A 20,699-nucleotide genomic window follows, 5' to 3' on the forward strand; every position below is an offset into this window, starting at 1 on the left:
TCTCTGGATGGGCCTCAGGAGCAGGGGGTGTTTTAAAGCCCTTTCAGGATTTACTTGAGCAGAACTGGGCAGGCCTGACAAACCTATTTTAATTGTTTCTCCTTGTTTGTAACCAGTGAAAAATAGGTTTCACAAGGGATTGGAGAGCATTTTTTCCAAGTGAGTAGCTTGGTGTAGGTGATAGAGAAATTTCAGTTGGCTGGTTCAGGGATTAGAAGTTGGCCTGAAGTGTTTGAAAGCACCCAAAAGGAGAAAGGAGGTACTCCTTTCCTTTAGCAAAGAGCCTGTTTCTAGGAGCTACATGAGAATGTAGGAGTTGGGGAATTAAAGGTGCCACGGGCAGGGGCAAAAGGGCAGCAGTACGGGCAGTTGAGTCTGCAAACCTGTTTCCCTTAGTCTGAAGGGAATCCCACTTCTAATATCCTTTACAAAACATAACAGAAACCTCTCTAAGTCCATAGTCAGTTTGCTATAAATGTTTTCCTGTCAAAATTCTCTTTTCTTCCCCTGAGCATGCAAAACATGTTGGAGTCAGTATAGACATCCACTCACATTCCTTTCCCCAATTCTAAATCCCTGGTGAGGGCAAAAACACTCTGCACCTATAGGGAGATTAGAACCTCCAAAGGTTGGTGTAGGGTAAGCTTAGAGGCTTTCTCAATTAGCTAGGAGGCAAAGAAGCATCCAGTTTCTTTGAGAAGTAAGCAAGGTGTCTGGATGGGCTTCCAGAGACTGAGCCGAGACTCCTAGAACCTGGCCCGCCTTCCATCAATATATAGTGGGAAAGGCTTTAGGGCTAAGGTAGAGGCAAGAGGTCAGTTCAGCTTTCAGGATCTTAACAGCCTTGGCTTGATCAGGGCCCCCATTCGAGGGGAATTGTTTCAGGGCCTGGACTAGAATCATAGGGAGGCTTGGCAATAACCCAAGTTAGGTATAAAAGTCAGCCATGCCCAGGAAAGTACACAGCTGTTTCTTAGAGAAAGGGTCAGACGACAATAAGGGTGCTGGGCTCATGGCTTCTACTGACCATTTGCTCTGATTATAGAAATTTTCTGTAAGAGGAAAAAGCAGAGACATGATTATAATAGCATCAAAACAGGTCCTTCAGGCTTTAGCCTGAGAGCACACACATGACAGGATAAAACATCCTTATTTCTGTTTAATAACCAATCATTTAGTAACAATTCCACCTTCCAGTCAGATTCAGGAATAATCAGATGAGAAACAAAGAAACAGAACTGGGAAACGAGTCAGAAGAATCCCACCTCAAGCAGAAGCTAAGATTGTCCTCCCAACTCTTACCCAGATAGACATCCACCTGTGACAGCTCAGAAAGGCATTCCTCTGAATAACTCAAGGCATGGTGGGTTACTGACTTAATGATCCAGCAATCAAATTCAAAACCCAAAAGAATATCAGTTACATTCCCAAGAGGTTTTATCTCTAATAGCAGATTCTACTAATCACAGCTTAGGGCTAGATACATTACTTTAAAAGTTTACCAGGTCTTAGACACATAGGAGATTTTGTTTAACATGTTTTATATGTTTAACTTTATCCTCGTGCAAAGGATCGATCATTAAACAACCTTATAGATTCATAGTAAGCATATTCCTCAGGGCTGATGACCTTGCTTTCCCTGATGATTTCAAGAAAACTGTCAAGCTTACACATTTAGAGAATTTGACAGAGACCCCAGGATAGGAGCTGAGTTTGCTGTTGTCTGCCCCAATTATTTTTAATGTTTGCTTGGGCTGTGCTTCTTGATACCTCCCCTACTCCATGAAGGGGGAAAAGGTGTTGCACACCTCATACTTGGAGGTGAACTGATAACGCTTTCACCTCATCCCTCTTGTTCCACACACACACACACACACACAGTAATTACCAATTTTAGGTTTAACATAATGGCTATAACTCCAAATAACTTAGTTAACAATTTTAGAATTTTCCTAAAAGCCAAATAGTCTTAGCTGTAATTTCTATTCCCTTAAATAAGTCCATGGGCGATTATTAGTACTGTTGCTCCTATAAAGCTAAGGGGGAATTGCATGAGGGCAGCAATAATTACTAAACCTATCTGGCTTATAGAAGAGGAAGCGATGAGAGATTTAAGGTCTGTTTGTTGCAGGCAAATAGAACTTGTCATAATTATACCTCATAGTGAGAGGATTATAAATGGGTAATATAAGTTTCCCCTTTGTTTTAGGGAGAAAACAAGACAATTCTTAAAACTGAGATAGAACATATTTTAAAATTCATTTAACTTTAGTTAATGAGATTCCCTAAATTCTGATTAAATGTTCTAGACAAATTGAATTGCCATTTGGTTATTTTCCAATTCATGTAAATCATTTCTTTTTTTGTGAGCCAGGAAAAGAGTTAAGGTGCCAGTTTTTATTGATAAGGTCCTCAAAAGTCTGACTCAATAACTCAAAAGCAGGTTGTTTATTGCCAGAGTCTTTAAAGTAGTAGCAAACTGCTTTTCTGTTTTCCTTAAGTTCCCAAACTCTTAAATCTTCTGTTATCAGTACAAATAGGTTATAATTTCCATATCCCTTTAGTGGGTTTTAATTAGAGTTCTTTTAAAACTGCTTTTATTATCATATCTCAAATTACAAATTTCACTGAATTGTTCTTCCTTCTATGCATTATCCTCCTAGTCCTGAAGAGGCCTTAATTTAGTTGAATTGCTTCCACATTACTTTACATACACATAGAAATTATTTATTTCAACACTGACATTATATGCATCTAAAAACCCATGAAGTTGTCAAATATGAAGCAATTCTATCCAATAAAGCAGCTAACATTCATATAGCATGTTTTATGCTAAGAACTTTTGCTATCATGTGATCTTCACAACAATAATCATTATTATTTCTCTTTACAAATCAGAAAACTGGGCAGAGATAAAATAATCTGCCATGAAGTACACAGCTAACACATATCCCAACTGAAACAGAGAATGGTGGGCTTGCCAAATGCAGAGCCTGATGGCTTTCTCACCTCACACAGCCAGGCTGGCTGCTGCCAGGGGAACCTGGATTCTTCCCAGGCAGTTGCTGGACAGAACCTGCTGAAGGCTGGAGTGACTGATGCCAGGATCTCCCTTTGATGATAGTTTCAGGTGCCAGGACTCAGGGAATGCTGGCCATCGAGCCTGACCCCAACTCCATCCCTGGTCCCCAGGCAGGGTTAGGGAGGTATTTGGGCAAGGTTATGCAGGGTCCTCCACAGCTATTGCTGCTTCCCTTATTTCTACAGGTAAGGCAGAATTTGAGTTTCCCTAGAGTTCTTTAGCATTCTCTTTTCTTTTTTTCTGGGTCATTAATCATTTTATTAATTATTCCTAACAAATAATTATTAAAAGGATGGTCATTTAGCCATCTCTTGTAAAGGGCTGAAACTTTTTTTTTATTTTATAATTATAACATTTTTGACAGTACATATACATCGATAATTTTTACAATATTATCCCTTGCACTCACTTCTATTCTGAATTTTCCCCTCCTTCCCTCCACCCCCTTTCCTAGATGGCAGGCAGTCCCATACATGTTAAATGTGTTATAGTATATGTGTGCAGAACCGAATTTTTTGTTTCACAGGAAGAATTGGATTCAGAAGGTAAAAATAACCTGGGAAGAAAAAACAAAAATGCAAACAGTTTATACTCATTTCCCAGTGTTCCTTCTCTGGTTGTAGCTGATTCTGTCTATCATTGATCAATTGGATCTGAATTAGATCTGAGTTAGATCTTCTCTTTATCGAAGATATCCACTTCCATCAGAGTACATCCTCATACAGTATTGTTGTTGAAGTGTACAGTGATCTTCTGGTTCTGCTCATTTCACTCAGCATCAGTTGATGTAAGTCTCTCCAAGCCTCTCTGTATTCCTCCTGCTGGTCATTTCTTACAGAGCAATAATATTCCATAACCTTCATATACCACAATTTACCCAACCATTCTCCAACTGATGGACATCCATTCATCTTCCAGTTTCTAGGCACTACAAAAAGGGCTGCCACAAACATTTTGGCACATACAGGTCCCTTTCCCTTCTTTAGTATTTCTTTGGGATATAAGCCCAGTAGTAGCACTGCTGGATCAAAGGGTATGCACAGTTTAATAAGTTTTTGAGTATAGTTCCAAATTGCTCTCCAGAATGGCTGGATTCTTTCACAACTCCACGAACAAGCATTCTCTTTTCTTAATCTGATCTGAAATGAGAGAAATTGGCAAACAGAGGAACTCGGACTATATTGATTTTGTTAGCAATCCCCACAATTAAGATACAGCAGGACTCTGGGGAGTAGAGTATAAAGGGTCTCTTATTACCTTCTGGGGTGCTTTCCCAAAGGAGTAGAAGAGAATTCTGGACAAGATAGGAGTCAAGGAAGGATTAGCAAAAAGTTGCTATTTATCTAGTTTGTTGTTTTCCTTTTCTTTTCTATCAGAATGGGGTAAATTTCTGGAATTATCCCCAATGTTTCAGGAATTTTTCTTGCAATCTTAAAATGACTAATTACCAAACTTCTTAATCATACTCTCAAAACCTTTAGACTCTGCTAAGAAGTTATTTTAATTTTAATTAACAAACTTCATTTCTGTAACCCCCAGCTTAGCCAGAGCTGAGGTCCAAAGGAAAGTTAGATTTTTTTTCCCCTTTTTTAAGGAGGAAGTCATAATGTTCCCAGCATTACAACTACAACAGAGAAGTTTTTCTTGCTGGCTGCAGTTTAAATCTTTCCAGGTAATAGAATCTATCTTGCAGGACAAACATGACACAGTCATTCAGCACAGACATGAAAGAGAACTGTCCCATCTTTGCCAAAAGCCATAAAATTTCTTTAACAAAAGCTATTCTATAGCATTTTGTCTTCTCTGGTGTTACAGAAAAGGTGAAAAGGTGGCAAAGGAAATTTTTTTTTTTTGAGGCTGGGGTTAAGTGACTTGCCCAGCTAGGAAGTGTTAAGTGTCTGAGACCAGATTTGAACTCGGGTCCTCCTGAATTCAGGGCTGGTGCTCTAGCCACTGCGTCACCTAGCTGCCCTGGCAAAGGAACTTTTCCAAAAACTGCAAGAATTTCCAAGTCTGGGCATCCCCAGTCAAGAAAAACTTGCTGAGCATGGAGCGCATAATGACCCAGACAAGCCTTCTCCCAGTGCTGTCCCAAGTATAACAGTGAGAAAGAAAAAAATGGGGGAGGGCTTACCTTGACAATGAAGGAACCAAGCCAGGGGAGGCTAGACTCTCTCCACATAGGTCACCCAAATGTTGAGGTTGGGAAGGGTCCCAAAAAGGTTGGGGTCACAGACAGGTGATGCAAGGTGTCTCAACAGAATTTGCAGGCTTGAACCCATATCCAAGTCAAGGGGCAAAGTTTATTGTAATTGTAATGCCAACTGAAACAGGCTAAGTTCCAGAAGAATTTAGCAAAGAACCTAAGAGAAAAGAGATTTATAAGACAAAGTTGATCAGAGCTTCATGTTACTTATTTGCTAATTTTATGGCTTACAAGTAGCTTTGAATGGTAGTCTATTCACATTTGTCTCAGGGATCTGTTTATCACTGACCCACAGATTATCTATCTGATAGTAATGTTTCTAGGACTATCCTAAGGCCAGAAACTTTTGAAATCATTGACAGATTGTTACAACAGTAGAATTCTTAGGTCAAAGGTTCTCAGAATCACTAATATATCTTCCCTAAAATCTAAGGTAAGAAATAGTATTATATTCCTAAGCCAGAGGACTTTTACAGTCATTGACAGATTGCCAGAACAATAGCACTCCAAGGATGGAGGTGGGGGAATCTTGGAATCACAAATTCCAAAACCAGAAGACTTTAGAATTACTGAAAGATTGTTACAAAAGAAGCACTCCAAAGTCAGGGGTACCTCCGTACTACTATCTCCTCTAGGAGCTAAGATTTCAGATAATTTCAGAGAGGCCTGGAGAAACTCACTTGAACTGATGCTAAGTGAAGTGAGTAGAACTAAGAGAACATTGTACACAGCAACAAATTATATGATGATCATTTCTGTGTATACAACTCTACAACAATGAGGTGATTTGGGCCAATTTCAATAGATTTTGTAATGGAGACAGAGCCATGTGCACCCAGAGAGAAGACGTTGGAGACTGAGGGTGGATCACAACATAGTATTTTCGCCATTTTTGTTGTTGTTTGCTTGCTTTTTTCTTTTTCTCAGTTTTTTTCCTTTTTAATCTGATTTTTCTTGTGAAGCATGATAAATGTGGAAATATGTATAGTAGAATTGCACATGTTTAACCTATATTAGATTACTTGGTGTTTAGGGGATGAAGTAGGGAGAAGTGAAGGAGAAAAATTTGGAATGCAAGGTTTTGCAAGGATGAATGTTGAAAACTGTCATTGCATATATTTTGAAAATAAAAAGCTATTATTAAAAAAAATTAAATCCTTCACAAAATGAAAAAAAACTGAAAGGCTAGAAATTCATATGTGTGAATACTTGATCTCTGTACCTTGTGAATTAAATGCTTCTAAGTATTTCATTGGGGAGACTATCATGACATCTCAAATAGTTCTTGATCTACAGTTTTGTTTTTTTTTATTTTCTGCCCTGAAGAAAAATATAAAGAATTCCTCAGGAACTCCTTAATGTGAATAAACTACTCTAAATAATTTTCTATTAATTGTTAACTACAAAATTGAAACCCTAGAATTAACACAGATTTATCAAATAATAAAACTAATAGCACAAATTAGGAATTATGATAGTGAGTGTAATGGGAAACTGAGAACTTCTCAGAATAGTCACTTGATAATTCCAGACCAAATTTCAAAGGTCTATTAATCATTAAGGCTCTGGATCATTGTATACTTCAACAACAATACTATATGATGATCAATTCTGATGGATTTGGCCATTTTCAACAATGAGATGAACCAAATCGGTTCCAATAGAGCAGTAATGAACTGAACCAGCTACACCCAACGAAAGAGCTCTGGGAGATGACTATGAACCACTACATAGAATTCCCAATCCCTCTAATTTTGTCTGCCTGCATTTTTTATTTCCTTCAAAGGCTAATTGTATACTATTTCAAAGTCTGATTCTTTTTGTACAGCAAAACAACTGTTTGGACATGTATACATATATTGTATTTAATTTATACTTTAACATATTTAACATGTATTGGTCAGCCTGCCATCTGGGAGAGGGGAAGGAGGGGAAAAATTAGAACAAAAGGTTTGGCAATTGTCAAGGTTGTGGGGGGCAGCTAGGTGGCACAGTGGATAGAGCACCAGCCTTGAATTCAGGAGTTCAAATCTGGTCTCAGACACTTAACACTTCCTAGTTGTGTGACCCTAGGCAAGTCACTTAACCCCAGCCTCAGGGGGGGAAAAAAAACTGTCAAGGTTGTAAAATTACCCATGCATATATCTAGTAAATAAAAACTATTAAAAATTTTTTTAATTAATTAATTAATTAATTTTTTTAAAAAATCATTAAGGCTTTGGGAAGGACAACAAAAGGCTTGCTCTTCTAGTAGAAATATCTGAGTTGATCTCCTGGACCTTTACCTAACTACTTAAGAGAAGACGAGGTCTATAAACTGGCTAATCTCTATTTGTTGATTGAGGAAGCCTGAGGTAAACTAAATCTCCTTGGTTATTCTAGTTTAATGGACTACTTACCTTTAAACCAATCTCCTTGTTGTGGGGGATTATATGTTTTCTTATAAAATTATTAACTAAGGTAGATTGAATTTATAACTTAGATTCAGTTTATCTGGGAATTTGGGGAAATGAAATAAGGTGCTCATACTAGCTCAAGTAAACAGTTGTAAATCTTGTGAGACTGACCACCATAAATCCATAAATTTAGGAAACTACACCTGCAAACAGTAAAACTGACCATATGGGTCTGACCAGAATTTGGCAAATTTGTGCCACTAAGTGGGAAAGTGAGAATTGATCGATAAGGGGAAGGAGATGTCCTGGATTCTTGTGCTTATGACCATATAAGTCACTTAAGTCTCTGTGGAAATTAACCTCTCTCCACTGGTGGAACTCCAGTGGAAGATGTTCGCTTCTTGCAAGATTCTAAAATAAACACTTCTATTCTTCACTTGAGATATCTCTGAGTATTTGTAAATTGGATTTGCCATACCACCAGATAGCCTATAAAACTTCCTTTTTAGTCTGATAAAATTAAGAAAAATGTTTTTATCTATAGTAAGAGCCATTTTTGTATTTTCTATTAGAAAGGTGGCTTGATAGAAAACCCCAGAGATTCTAATAAAAAGTTATTAGAAATAATTCACAACTTTACCAAAGTGGCAGGATACAAAATAAATCCACATAAATCCTCAGCATTTTTATACATCACCAACAAAATGCAACAGCAAGAGATACAAAGAGAAATTCCATTCCAAACAAATGTTGAGAGTATAAAGTATTTGGGAATCCATCTACCAAAGAAAAGTCAGGAATTATATGAGCAAAATTACGAAACACTTGGCACAAAAATAAAGTCAGATTTAAATAATTGGAAAGACATTCAGTGCTCTTGGATAGGCCGAGCGAATAGAATAAAGATGACAATACTCCCCAAATTAATCTATTTATTTAGTGCTATACCAATCACACTCCCAAGAAACTATTTTAATGACCTAGAAAAAAATAACAACTAAATTCATATGGAAGAATAAAAGGTCGAGAATTTCAAGGGAACTAATGAAAAAAAAGTCAGAGGAAGGTGGTCTAAGTGTACCTGATCTAAAGCTATATTATATAGCAGCAGTCACCAAAACCATTTGGTATTGGCTAAGAAATAGACCGGTAGATCAGTGGAACAGATTAGGTACAAAGGACAAAAAAGGGTACATCTATAGCAATCTAGTGTTTGACAAACCCAAAGATACCAACATTAGGGATAAAAATTCATTATTTGAAAAAAAAAACTTTTGGGAAAACTGGAAATTAGTATGGCAGAAATTAGATATGGATCCACACTTAACACCATATACCAAGATAAGATCAAAATGGGTCCAAGATTTAGGCATAAAGAATGAGATCATAAATAGATTAGAGGAACAGAGGATAGTCTACCTCTCAGACCTGGGGAGGAGGAAGGAATTTATGACCAGAGGAGAACTAGAGATCATTATTTCTGCATAAAAATTCACAATTTCTTTTTGTCCTTGAAAGAGCAAATTTAGGAGAACATAACCCAATAATTAACATGGGCAGTCACTTCCATACCCTGGGACAGCTCAGGGCTCCTATGACAGCCCCCACATACTTGGACAGGCCCTGGCTATCCAGTATGGAGATGATATCTTGTATCTGCAGCCTTACCTGAGAGGCTTCTCTGGCTGCAGCCCCTCACCCCCCACCCAGGGCTTTGGAGTTTCTTTGTCTAAAGGCCCACATTGCCTGTCAGTCTGTTAATCACTCCCTGAACCATTGTGTACTTTCCTGGGCATGGCTGGCTTTTATGCCTTTATTGACAACCCCCTCAGTGATTCTATTTCAGGCCCTGACACAATTCCCCTGGAATGGGGCCCTGATCAGGCAGGGTTTTAAGACCCTGAAAGCTAAACTGACCTCTTGCCCCAGCCTTAGCCCTGCCTACAGCTTTTTGCACTGTACATTGATGGAAGGTGGGGCCAGCTCCTAGAGGTCTCAACTCAGTCTCTGGAAGCCTATTGCAGACCCCTTGCTTCTTCTCAAAGAAACTGGGTGTCTTTGGGGTGAACCTCCTGAATTAGAGCAATGGCTGCCACAGCCCTTCTAATTGAGGAAGCCTCTAAGCTCACCCTTGGCCAACCAGTGGGGGTTCTAACCCTCCACCACATGCAGAGCATTTTTGCCTTCACAGAGTTTTTGAACTGAGGAAAGGACCGCGGAAGGGAGATTCACTTCAGGCTATGGAAACAGGCTTGAAAATTCAGCTGCCCTCGCTGTTGCCCATTTGCCCCTGATCATAGCACCTTTAATTTCCCAGTTCCCTGACTCTTATAATCCTTCATATAGCTCTCAGCCCTAGCAGAGGAGAGGGGATACACCCTTTCTTCTTTGGGATGGTTTCAAACCCCCTCAGGACAGCTTCTACCTCCAGAGGCAAGTCAGCAAGAGCTTCTTTTTGTCCTGCCCAGCTCTTTGCAGAGTGACAATGGCCCGGCCTTCACTTCTCAAATAACTCAAAAGGAAGCTGAGGCACTTAAGATTACTTATGATCTCCACCTTGCCTGGGGACTCAGTCTTCTAAGGAAGTGGAAAAATGAATCACACCCTCAGGCCAGTCCTTAATAAACTATGGAGAATTGGGTGAAGAATCTCCCATTAGGAAGGACCATGTAAGGTCATTTTGACTACATTAGTCAAACTCGAAGGTTCCTGTAGTGTGCTTTAAAGCCCCCAAATTGGGATGCCAAAAATGTACTATGCTTTCTAGAGCCCCCATGCTGGGGTGTCAAAATATAGCATCTGGACTAGCTCTCTGGAGGAACTCAGGACCAGCCCTAGTCCTTGGTCTTAGTGGAGGAGTGAAGAAGGCAGGAGACTCATGAGGCTGGTCAAAGATGGAGTCCATTTATTTCAAGTCCTCTCAGCCCCTAAATACCTTAGTTCACTTAGCATGTGCTAACTATAAGCACCCTGCTATTGATATGTAAATGCATCTTTACTGTGAGAATCCCAGATATCCAAATAGAACACAGGTAGTCACCCGCCCCCCTCCACTTCTCAGAACAGGTGAGACACCCAAAGGGAAGATGAGAGCTGAACCAGACATTGTCAGCAGGTTCCCTCTGGGCTGAAGGGTCTTATACTTCACCCAGAGTTCCCCCACTGTCTGTGGCCCTCTACAGGTTCCCTCAGCTAGATTAGCATTTCTAGAACTAAAAGTGCTTCCTCAGCCATTTCTGAATATTCCTGTGAACCCATAGAGGACCTGAAACGGCTCTTCAGAAGGCCTTCAGGAAACACTGGAAACACATTGAATAGAGAAGAGTGACATTGTCTGTGTCCTCTCCCTCACTCTAGCTTTTTTTTGCTCCTGTTATTTCCCCCCTTTTCCAGGTATGACTTTAACAACACGCTGAGGATGAGAGCTTTGTTCCTAGTATTTTCTCTCCAGCTCCCCTGGTGTCACTGTGTGGCCCCTGCCCGTGGGGAGATAACTCCTTAGTCCTCAGACACCCTAGGGAACTCTATGAGCAGCGGGGGCATTCAGGATTGTTGGGTGTGCCCTCAGCATCCTCAAGGTAGCCCATATATGGAACCTGATACATTTTTGCAAAGACCCCATTCCCAAATGACACCATCCCCACCCTGGATGGCTCTTCATTTGCACTAGCCACCCCCCGGGAAAATAACTTTAACCTGACTATGCCATTTTCTTGTCTAAAAGGATTTCTTACCCACATACCTCAACACATATATCACAGGAACAGCAAATCAATGCATAAATGAGTGAATAAGTGAGGATTTAGACAACACATATAAGTGAGCTGGAAAAGAAAAGGGAAGGCAGTGTGGTGTGAAGATGGCCAGAAAAATAACTTACTTATCATAGTCTGGCATCTCAAGGACAGAGCTGGAGCTATAGAATGTAAAGTCTTTGAATAAATGAAAATCAAAAATGAACAGAAATTTAGTGACCATTTAAACATGAAAATGAAAGATTCGGTTCAGACTTAAAACTTCAGATAAACTATACAAAGTTAGTTAGTTCATAGATTTTATAAAACGTATATCTGGAAAGGACCAAGTTATATAGCTTATCAAAAAATGTATGATTCCTGTGTTTCCCTTCATACCAAGTGGGGAAATAGATATTAGATAACTAATTCTTGAAACATTTTGATTAAGATTATGTATAGCAAGTGCCACTTTAAAGCATGAAAATAGTGCAGTTAACAAGGTCTTAGAATATATGGAATAGCATGAAAATATTAAATAGCTTATCCATATTGTATGTAAATAATGAATGTTTTCAGGAAACCAGAGCACATATTATGAAATGAAAATACTGAAAATCAAAGTCAGTACTTAGAGATTCTAATGAAAATCACAACTGAATGTTTAATTGTGAGCACTGAAATCCCTGTGTGACACACAATTCCCTGAGACCAAAATTTGACTCATTGCTTATGATCTCACCCTGATCCTGATAAAAAGTACTTACACTGACAAATCAACAATTCATTATGAAAAGGAGGTTTTGTACCCGCAAATCTATGAAAAGGTCAATCTGTGACTTTTTCACTCAGTCTTTATAGAGAAATTAAAGGTTGACAATGTCCTTCCCCCAAATGCCTAATAGGAAAATTAGAAAGAAAATCAAAAGACTTGAGCTAGAAGGGACCACAAGGCAAGGTAGTGGAAGCCCTTATATTTTTTTTTGAAGAAAGATTATAATTGATATTAGTTACTTTTTATACAATCATAATTTTCCTTGTTGTCTGTCTACCATAGAGCCATTACACATAATAAAGACTGAGCTTTCAAATAAAGCCTTTAGAAAAAGAGGAAGCTCTGGATCTCCCTTACTCATTAGTTATTAATAATCATTTTTCTCAATAGCCTCAGAATTCTCTTCTCACTGATTGCCCAGTTCAAAGCCATTAATTCCAATTTGTGAATGGGTTAATAAATGTCATTATCATTAAATCCTCCACTACCAAATGTAAGTTTTCTGAAAGCTAAGATTCTTGTGGTACAACTACTCTCCAAATTTCCAAGTTAGCACCACAATTGGCTTGATTGCCATGATCCAGCATTTGGGCAAGCGTGAGGCGAATGACCAGATCTTTAAGCGTCTGTTCACACTTCTCATCCCAACACTTCAAATCATTTCAAAGGCCAGATAGAAAGAACTTTCTTGCTTTTCTGCTTCCAATTCTCCAACCTTCTGCCTGTGAGTGTGATCACTGTTAGCTTATTGATAATAGCATAGTTCTTAAAAATGTTTATTAGAAGCCACCAAATATTTTCATTCCCAAAGATTCTTTGGGCATGGTCAACTGATGAATACATCCAATTTTTCTGAATTCACTGCTTATTGTGGCACCATGCCACCCACATACTTTTTAAAATTTGCTAACAAAAAAAAGGATCATTTAAATTCACACAGCAGAACACCCAAAAAAATCCATATGAAACTGAATTTTTATTTCAAACTATTTCTTTTAAAGTATACTTTTATTTGTTCTTTCTTCAGAACTTCTCTCCTATAAAGTTTTTTTTAATGCTAAAGTTGATTTTTTTTTTTAGTTTTAGCTAACCTCTCCCCAATTCTTCTCAGTTAAAAACCAAGAGAGAGATTAAAACAAGTAAATTTTGTTATAACAAATGAGTTTAGTTATAACATAACTTTATATAAAATTATCTATGACAACATATATTACAATTTATAAATTTTATATATATATATATATATGTATATGTACAATATATATATACAATTATACTAAATGAACTTAAAGATAAATCCACACAATGACCATACCCAAAAAAGTATATCCCCTTCTTCATCCTGATTCCCTCCCTCTCTGTCAGAAGGTGGGGAGTTTTCTTTATTATAGATTCTTTAGAGACAAAATGTCTATTAAGCTATTAAGATTTTCAAAGTTATTTTTCTTTAATGTTGCTATACTTGCAGAGATCATCTCCTGATTCTGCTTAATGCATGCTGCATCATTTCATACTACTGAGATTCTCCACAATCTCTATAGTCATTTCTTATAGAACAATAATACTACATTATATTCATATACTATGATTTAGTGAGCCATTCCCCAATTGTCTAAGAGGCAACCTAAAGTACTCCATTAAATTTTAGATTTCTATGTTTATTTTTTCTTCTATGTTTGTATAATTTTCTTCTCAAATACCCCAATTAAGACAAATAGTAAACTTAGCCCCTTCTGCATTTTTACTCCAGTAGACTCTATTTACTCTCTGCTTTTTCCCCTCTTCAGAACCATAAAATAGAACCAATCTATCTCTAGGACCTCTGTTTTTCATCTTTAACTTCTTAAATACCCCTTGAAGATGTTAAGGTTATAAAGAAACAACTTGCTTCTACTTTTCAACTACATCATTATATTTCTAATTGTTTAAATCAATTAACCTTTCGAGGTTGCTCTGGACTCTGTGTTTTATATTTTCTGATCTGTTCTTTCATTAATATATGTTGAAAAGTCCACTCTATTCTATTAAGATACCATCTTTCCCTTCTAGAATTGTTCAGCTTGGCAAGGTAAATTATTCTTAAGAATAAACTTTAGCAGTGTCAGGTCTAAAACTATATTATAAAGCAGTAGTCATCAAAACCATTTGATACTGGCTAAGAAATAGAGAGGTGGATCAGTGAAATAGATTAGATAACATGGCACAATAATCAAGGCCTATAGTGATCTACTACTTGATAAACCTCCAAATTCCAGCTTTTGAGATAAGAACTCACTATTTAACAAAAAAAAATTGCTGGGAAAACATCAAAATAATATTTTAGAGACATATAGCATAGACCTATGTTTCATACTCCATACCAAAATAAAGTCAAAAAGGGTACATAATTTGGGCATAAAAAGTGATACCATAAACAAATTAGAAGAACACGGGATAATTTACCTATCAGATTTTTGGAGAAGGAAGAATTTATGACCAAAGAAGAACTAGAGAATATTATGAAAGTCAAAATAGATTTGATTACATTAAATTAAAAAAGATTTTGCGCAAACAAAACCAACAGAAACAATATTAAAAGGGAAATATAAAGCTGGGAAAAATTCTTTATAGCTAATGTTTCTGATAAAGACCTCATTTCTAAACTATATAAAGAACTGTGTTAAATTTATAAGAACACAAGTCATTTCCTAATTGATAAATGCTCAAAGGATATGAACAATTTATTTTTTGCTGAGGAAATTGGGGTTAAGTGACTTGCCCAGGGTCACACACAGGAAGTATTAAGTGTCTGAAGACAGATTTGAACTCAGGTCCTTCTGACTTAAGGGCTGGTGCTCTATTCACTGCCCCACCTAGCTGCCCCTTAAAGAAATCATTTCCAGAAGATGAAATTAAAGCCATCTATAGTTATATGAAGAAATGCTCTAAATTATTATTGATTAGAGAAATGCAAATTAAGACAACTCTGAGATACCACTATACACCTCTCAGATTGGCTAAGATGACAGGAAAAGACAATGATAAATGTTGGAGGGGATGTGGAAAAACTGGTACACTGATACATTGTTGATGGAGTTGTGAAATGATCCAACCATTCAAGGCAGACAATTGGAAACTACACCAACAGAGCTATAAAACTGTTAGCTTACAGAACATCCTTTGACCCAGCAATGCCATTACTGGATCTGTATCCTAAGGAAATCATAAAAGTGGAAAAAAGATCTTATGTGCAAAAATGTTTGTACTAGCTTTTTTTGGCAGCAAAAAACTGGAAAACGAGTAGATGCTCATCGATTGGGGAGTGGCTGAACAAGTTGAGGTATATGAAGATGATGGAATATTATCATTCTATTAAAAAAGGGTCTCATGGAGTCCTTGATTTCCTTTTTTGGTATATATGTAACTCTCAGGAAATCTATTTTTGGATAAAATTTGCCACTTTCTCTTCTAGAGAAATTCATTTCTCTGGAGCTTTTATTTCATTTATTATCTCTTGCTTCTTGCAGGTATTTACAACAGAAGGAGAAGGAAAAGTAAATGGAGAAGGGAAGGAATGAGAGACTTACCAAACAGCAGAGCAGAACCTTGAGGATGAGGTTTACCATGGTGGGAACACAAGTAATGAGGAGGAAGAAAAAACATCTAACAGAATGAGTCACAAAATGCCTTAAGTTGCTTTTAAGTAGTCAGCAATTTTCTAAGATGAACTTGTTGAAATGGATATTATCCATTCTCCTTGGTTGACGAAGGCAAGGGAAGAATTAAGAATTATGGAACTCCTCCTCACTCTTTGCTTTCCCACCTGGAGAAACCTCCTTCTTTTTTTTTTTATTCATTTTTCCAAATTATCCACTCCCTCCCCCCGATGACAGGTAATCCCATACATTTTACATGTGTTACAATATAACCTAGATACATTATATGTGTGTAAATACCATTTTCTTGTTGCACATTAATTATTAGCTTCTGAAGGTATAAGTAACCTGGGTAGATAGACAGTAGTGCTAACAATTTACATTCGCTTCCCAGTGTTCCTTCTCTGGGTGCAGTTATTTCTGTCCATCATTGATCAACTGGAAGTGAGTTGGATCTTCTTTATGTTGAAGATTTCCACTTCCATCAGAATACCTCTTCATACAGAATTGTTGTTGAAGTGTATAGTGATCTTCTGGTTCTGCTCATTTCACTCAGCACCAGTTCATGTAAGTCTCTCCAAGCCTCTCTGTATTTCTCCTGCTGGTCATTTCTTACAGAACAATAATATTCCATAACCTTCATATACCACAATTTACCCAACCATTCTCCAATTGATGGGCATCCATTCAACTTCCAGTTTCTAGCTACAACAAAAAGAGCTGCCACAAACATTTTGGCACATACAGGTCCCTTTCCCCTCTTTAGTATTTCTTTGGGATATAATCCCAATAACAGCAATGCTGGGTCAAAGGGTATGCACAGTTTGACAACTTTTTGGGCATAGTTCCAAATTGCTCTCCAGAATGGCCGGATTCTTTCATAATTCCACCAACAAGGCATTAGTGTCCCAGTTTCCCCACATCCCCTCCAACATTCATCATTATTTGTTCCTGTCATCTTAGCCAATCTGACAGGTGTGTAGTGGTATCTCAGAATTGTCTTAATTTGCATTTCTCTGATCAGTAGTGATTTGGAACACTCTTTCATGTGAGTGGATATAGTTTCAATTTTATTATCTGAGAATTGTCTGTTCATATCCTTTGACCATTTATCAATTGGAGAATGGTTTGATTTCTTATAAATTAGGGTCAGTTCTCTATATATTTTGGAAATGAGACCTTTGTCAGAACCTTTAACTTTAAAAATATTTTCCCAATTTGTTACTTCCCTTCTAATCTTGTTTGCATTAGTATTGTTTGTACAGAAACTTTTTAGTTTGATGTAATCAAAATCTTCTCTTTTGTGATCAATAATGATCTCTAGTTCTCCTCTGGTCATAAATTCCTTCCTCCTCCACAGGTCTGAGAGGTAGACTATCCTCTGTTCCTCTAATCTATTTATGATCTCATTCTTTATGCCTAAATCAAGGACCTATTCCATGAGTTCAAACTCATTCCATCAGTTCAAATCTGGTCTCAGACATTTAACACTTCCTGGCTATATGACCCTGGGCAAGTCACTTCACCCCAATTGCCTCAGGGGAAAAAAAGAAGAAGAAAAAGAAAAAAGAAAAGGAAAGAAAAGAAAAAGAAAACAAAACAAAACAAAATTATATGTTGAGGTTTTAAAATAGCTGAGATGAAAGACAGAGAAAGGAAAAGAAAAAAGGGAAAGATATAATCAAATGAATACAGAATTCAAAAGAATAGCAATGAAACATAAAAGTTTTCTTAAATGAGCTTTGCAAAGAAAATTTTAAAAAGCAATAGAAAGAGAAATGCAAGAGATCTCTTCAAGAAAATGAGAAGTGTCAAGAGAATGTTTGATGCCAAAATATGTACGATAAAAGACAAAAAATAATAGGGATTTAATAGCAGAAGACATTAAAAAGTAACGAGCATATACAGAATAGCTATACAAGGAAGATCTTAACATCACTGATAATCACAATGGTGGGATTACTGGTCAAAAGACAACATCCTGAAGAATGAAATCAAGTGGGCTTTATGAAGGACAGTTAACAGTAAGGCTAGAGGAGGTGACAGAATGCCAGCTGAGCTATTTAAAACCCTAGGGAATGATGATATTAAAGTCCTGGTGTCAATATTCCAGCAAATCTGAAAAATTCTGCAGTAGCCACTGGATTCAAAAAGAGCAAAGAAGAGACAGAAAAACAAAATAAGAGAGACAGAGAAGAAGTGTGAGAGAGAGAAAGAAAAAGGATAGCATCAAGACTGAGATACAGATGTGGCTTATGACAGATGGAATGGAAAATGATCGCAATGGCTGGTCAAATTCAACATCATGTCAGCTTTATGCAACTATCCCAACCAGAGGGAATTAAATAACTGTCAGAAGGGCAGGAAGTACTGATGGAAAGAAGGGGATGAAGGTTTGAGAGGGCTCAAGGATTCACTCACACAGGACAGGGTAATTTATTTTGTATATATGTATATGGACACATACATGAATAAATATCTATACGTCTATAACTATGCATACATACATATGTGTGTAGGCACACACTTATGTATATGTGTCGATATATCCCCACATACATTTTCTACCCTCCCTGAGGAAAGGCAAAATGTCGTCATGGACAGAATATATATATATATATATAAAATGGGTCTGATCCCATACTTTTGCATCAGAGTTAAATTAAGCTCATTCAATGGACTCATTTTCAGTTGAACTGACAGTGTCATCTTGCAGTTTCAGGGGTAGGTACGGCACAGAGAGTGAAAAACAACAAACTAAAAAGAACTGGGCAGTTGATATAATGGAAGTCCTTGAACCCAGAATATCACTGTTGAAAGAGTAGAGAACAGAATCCAGAGCTGTTACATTCTTAGATTATAGACCAGAGTATTGAACTATTAAAGACAGAATAGAAATCATCAGTACTCTAAGAAATCTTAAATGAGAACACAAAACATTCAGAGGTGAAGATCTTATAGCACAGAATTCTAAAACTGAAAAATTCTTTAGCGATTAACCTTTCCTTGTATAGCTGGCCAGCGGTCTTCGGAGTGTAAATGACTTCCTTAAGGTCATAGGGTAAGTCAGTGTCCAAACTGCAGGCTGGAACCCTGATCCACATACTTCCCAACCAACCTTCTTTCACCTGCAGTCTAATTCAGAAGTCAGGTCAGAGTATGCAGGTTGGCAAATGAAAATAAAATGAAGGTGGAAACAGAGAAAAGTCCATAAAGACAAAAGGACTTTTCTTATTAGTTGGGAAAAGGAAGAGCAGGAAGAATAATTAAACAAGGAGAAGACTGTAGGTACTTCTGGTTATTCCCAAGCCCTTCCCCAACACATATACACTAACCAAATAGACTTATGAAATTACACAATTCCTGTTCAATAATGTTTTCACAAGGATAGATGTGGCCCATCAGTAAATTTGTGTGACATCCCGTACATCACTTTTATGGAAGAATGGGAGTAGAGAAAAAGAAGTTCATTGTATGAGCAGTTTCCAAGACATTTTACCTTAAGCCTCTCCACAACCTGCCCCACCCCAGGAGACTGACAGAAATCTAACAAAAGGGTCAAAAACAGTTCTCTTGGGGAAGTACTCATGATTTGGATCTATTTGCTTTATTTCCTTGAACTAAAATTCAAGACTCTGAGCAACAGAGCGGCATTGTTTGCCAGCTAAAGGTCAGGAAAAGGAGAGAAAAGAAGAAATCTGGGGGTAATAAAAAGAGGGGTAACAGTTGGATGCCAGTGATATGACATTGCCTGAGCAGAACTGAAGGGTCTCACCACCTTCCCTTGCTCTCCAGGCCCAGAGACTCATAAGATTCATAGACTGTTAAAAGAGGAAGGGGCCCGAAATATCATCAACTCCAACCTACTCATTATACAGAAGACAAATTAAGACCCTAAAATGAGAAATAATTTGGTCATTCAAGGTCAAACACATATGAACCCAGTATCCTGACTCGAAATCTAGGCTGAATTCATTACTTATACTATAAAACCTAGAAACTACTTCCAAATGTCTGGGAATAATCTATCAGGACCCAGAATAGGGATCTTAGCAGGGGAAGAAGGAATGAGCTTAATTCTTTATTGCCCCTATACCTTCTCTTCCATACAGTGAAGGTGTGGATGTAAGTATTATTACACAACCAGGAACATTTTTTAGTTGACTTCAGATAATCCCTATGTAAAAGTCATCCTTTGACTAAGGGGAAACTTTAGAGGTTTCAGGAAGCTGAGCTAGGATGTGAAAGGGCCAGATGTCACAGGGAGGAACTTATACAACATCTAAGAAAACAATAGGTGAGTATAAATGGGTGAGTAGAGACTAGCGAAGCACTTCCAGCCCAGGACAGGTAAGAAAGAGATGGGGAAGGGCATGAGCCCTGGAATCATCTCTGAGCCCAGAATCTGGGGGGCTGGTGAATGGGGACGGTACTTCTAGACCAGCTCTAAAGGTATCAGAGCTTTCAAAGATCAGAAGAGGGAGATAAGAAGCTGTGATCTAAAGGGGTTCAGAAGCATGAGATAGAATAGGAGCAAGGAATATGAGTCCCTTGAAATGCTAAGGGGTGCAATGGATAGAACTCTGGCATTAGAGTGAAAAATTACCTGGGTTCAAATTGCTCTAATCACTTACTATCTACTGAGCAGACCTGAAGGTCTCACCACCTTCCCTTGCTCTCCAGGCCCAGAGACTCATAAGATTCATAGACTGTTAAAAGAGGAAGGGGCCCAAAATATCATCAACTCCAACCTTTACAGCTTCAGCTTCCTCATCTGTAAAATGAAGTTAGAGATTTATGGTCTCTAAGGTCTCTTTCTAAATCTATAAGTCTATGATCATCATGTTATCCTTACTCTCCACAATTATTTC

General features: G+C 37.7%; 1 long non-coding RNA gene across 1 annotated transcript; it reads right to left on the reverse strand.

Moving 5' to 3' along the window:
* Positions 1 to 1,369: 1,369 nt before the first annotated feature.
* On the reverse strand, positions 1,370 to 11,461 carry LOC141554538 (uncharacterized). The gene is made up of 3 exons (XR_012485889.1): positions 11,427 to 11,461; positions 5,217 to 5,445; positions 1,370 to 4,221 (listed from the first exon to the last, which is right to left on the reverse strand). It is a non-coding gene; the product is annotated as an uncharacterized LOC141554538 (long non-coding RNA).
* Between the last annotated feature and the right edge of the window lie 9,238 nt (positions 11,462 to 20,699).

This window comes from Sminthopsis crassicaudata, chromosome 1 (genome assembly GCF_048593235.1).
Source record: "Sminthopsis crassicaudata isolate SCR6 chromosome 1, ASM4859323v1, whole genome shotgun sequence".
In the NCBI taxonomy this organism is placed as follows: domain Eukaryota; kingdom Metazoa; phylum Chordata; class Mammalia; order Dasyuromorphia; family Dasyuridae; genus Sminthopsis; species Sminthopsis crassicaudata.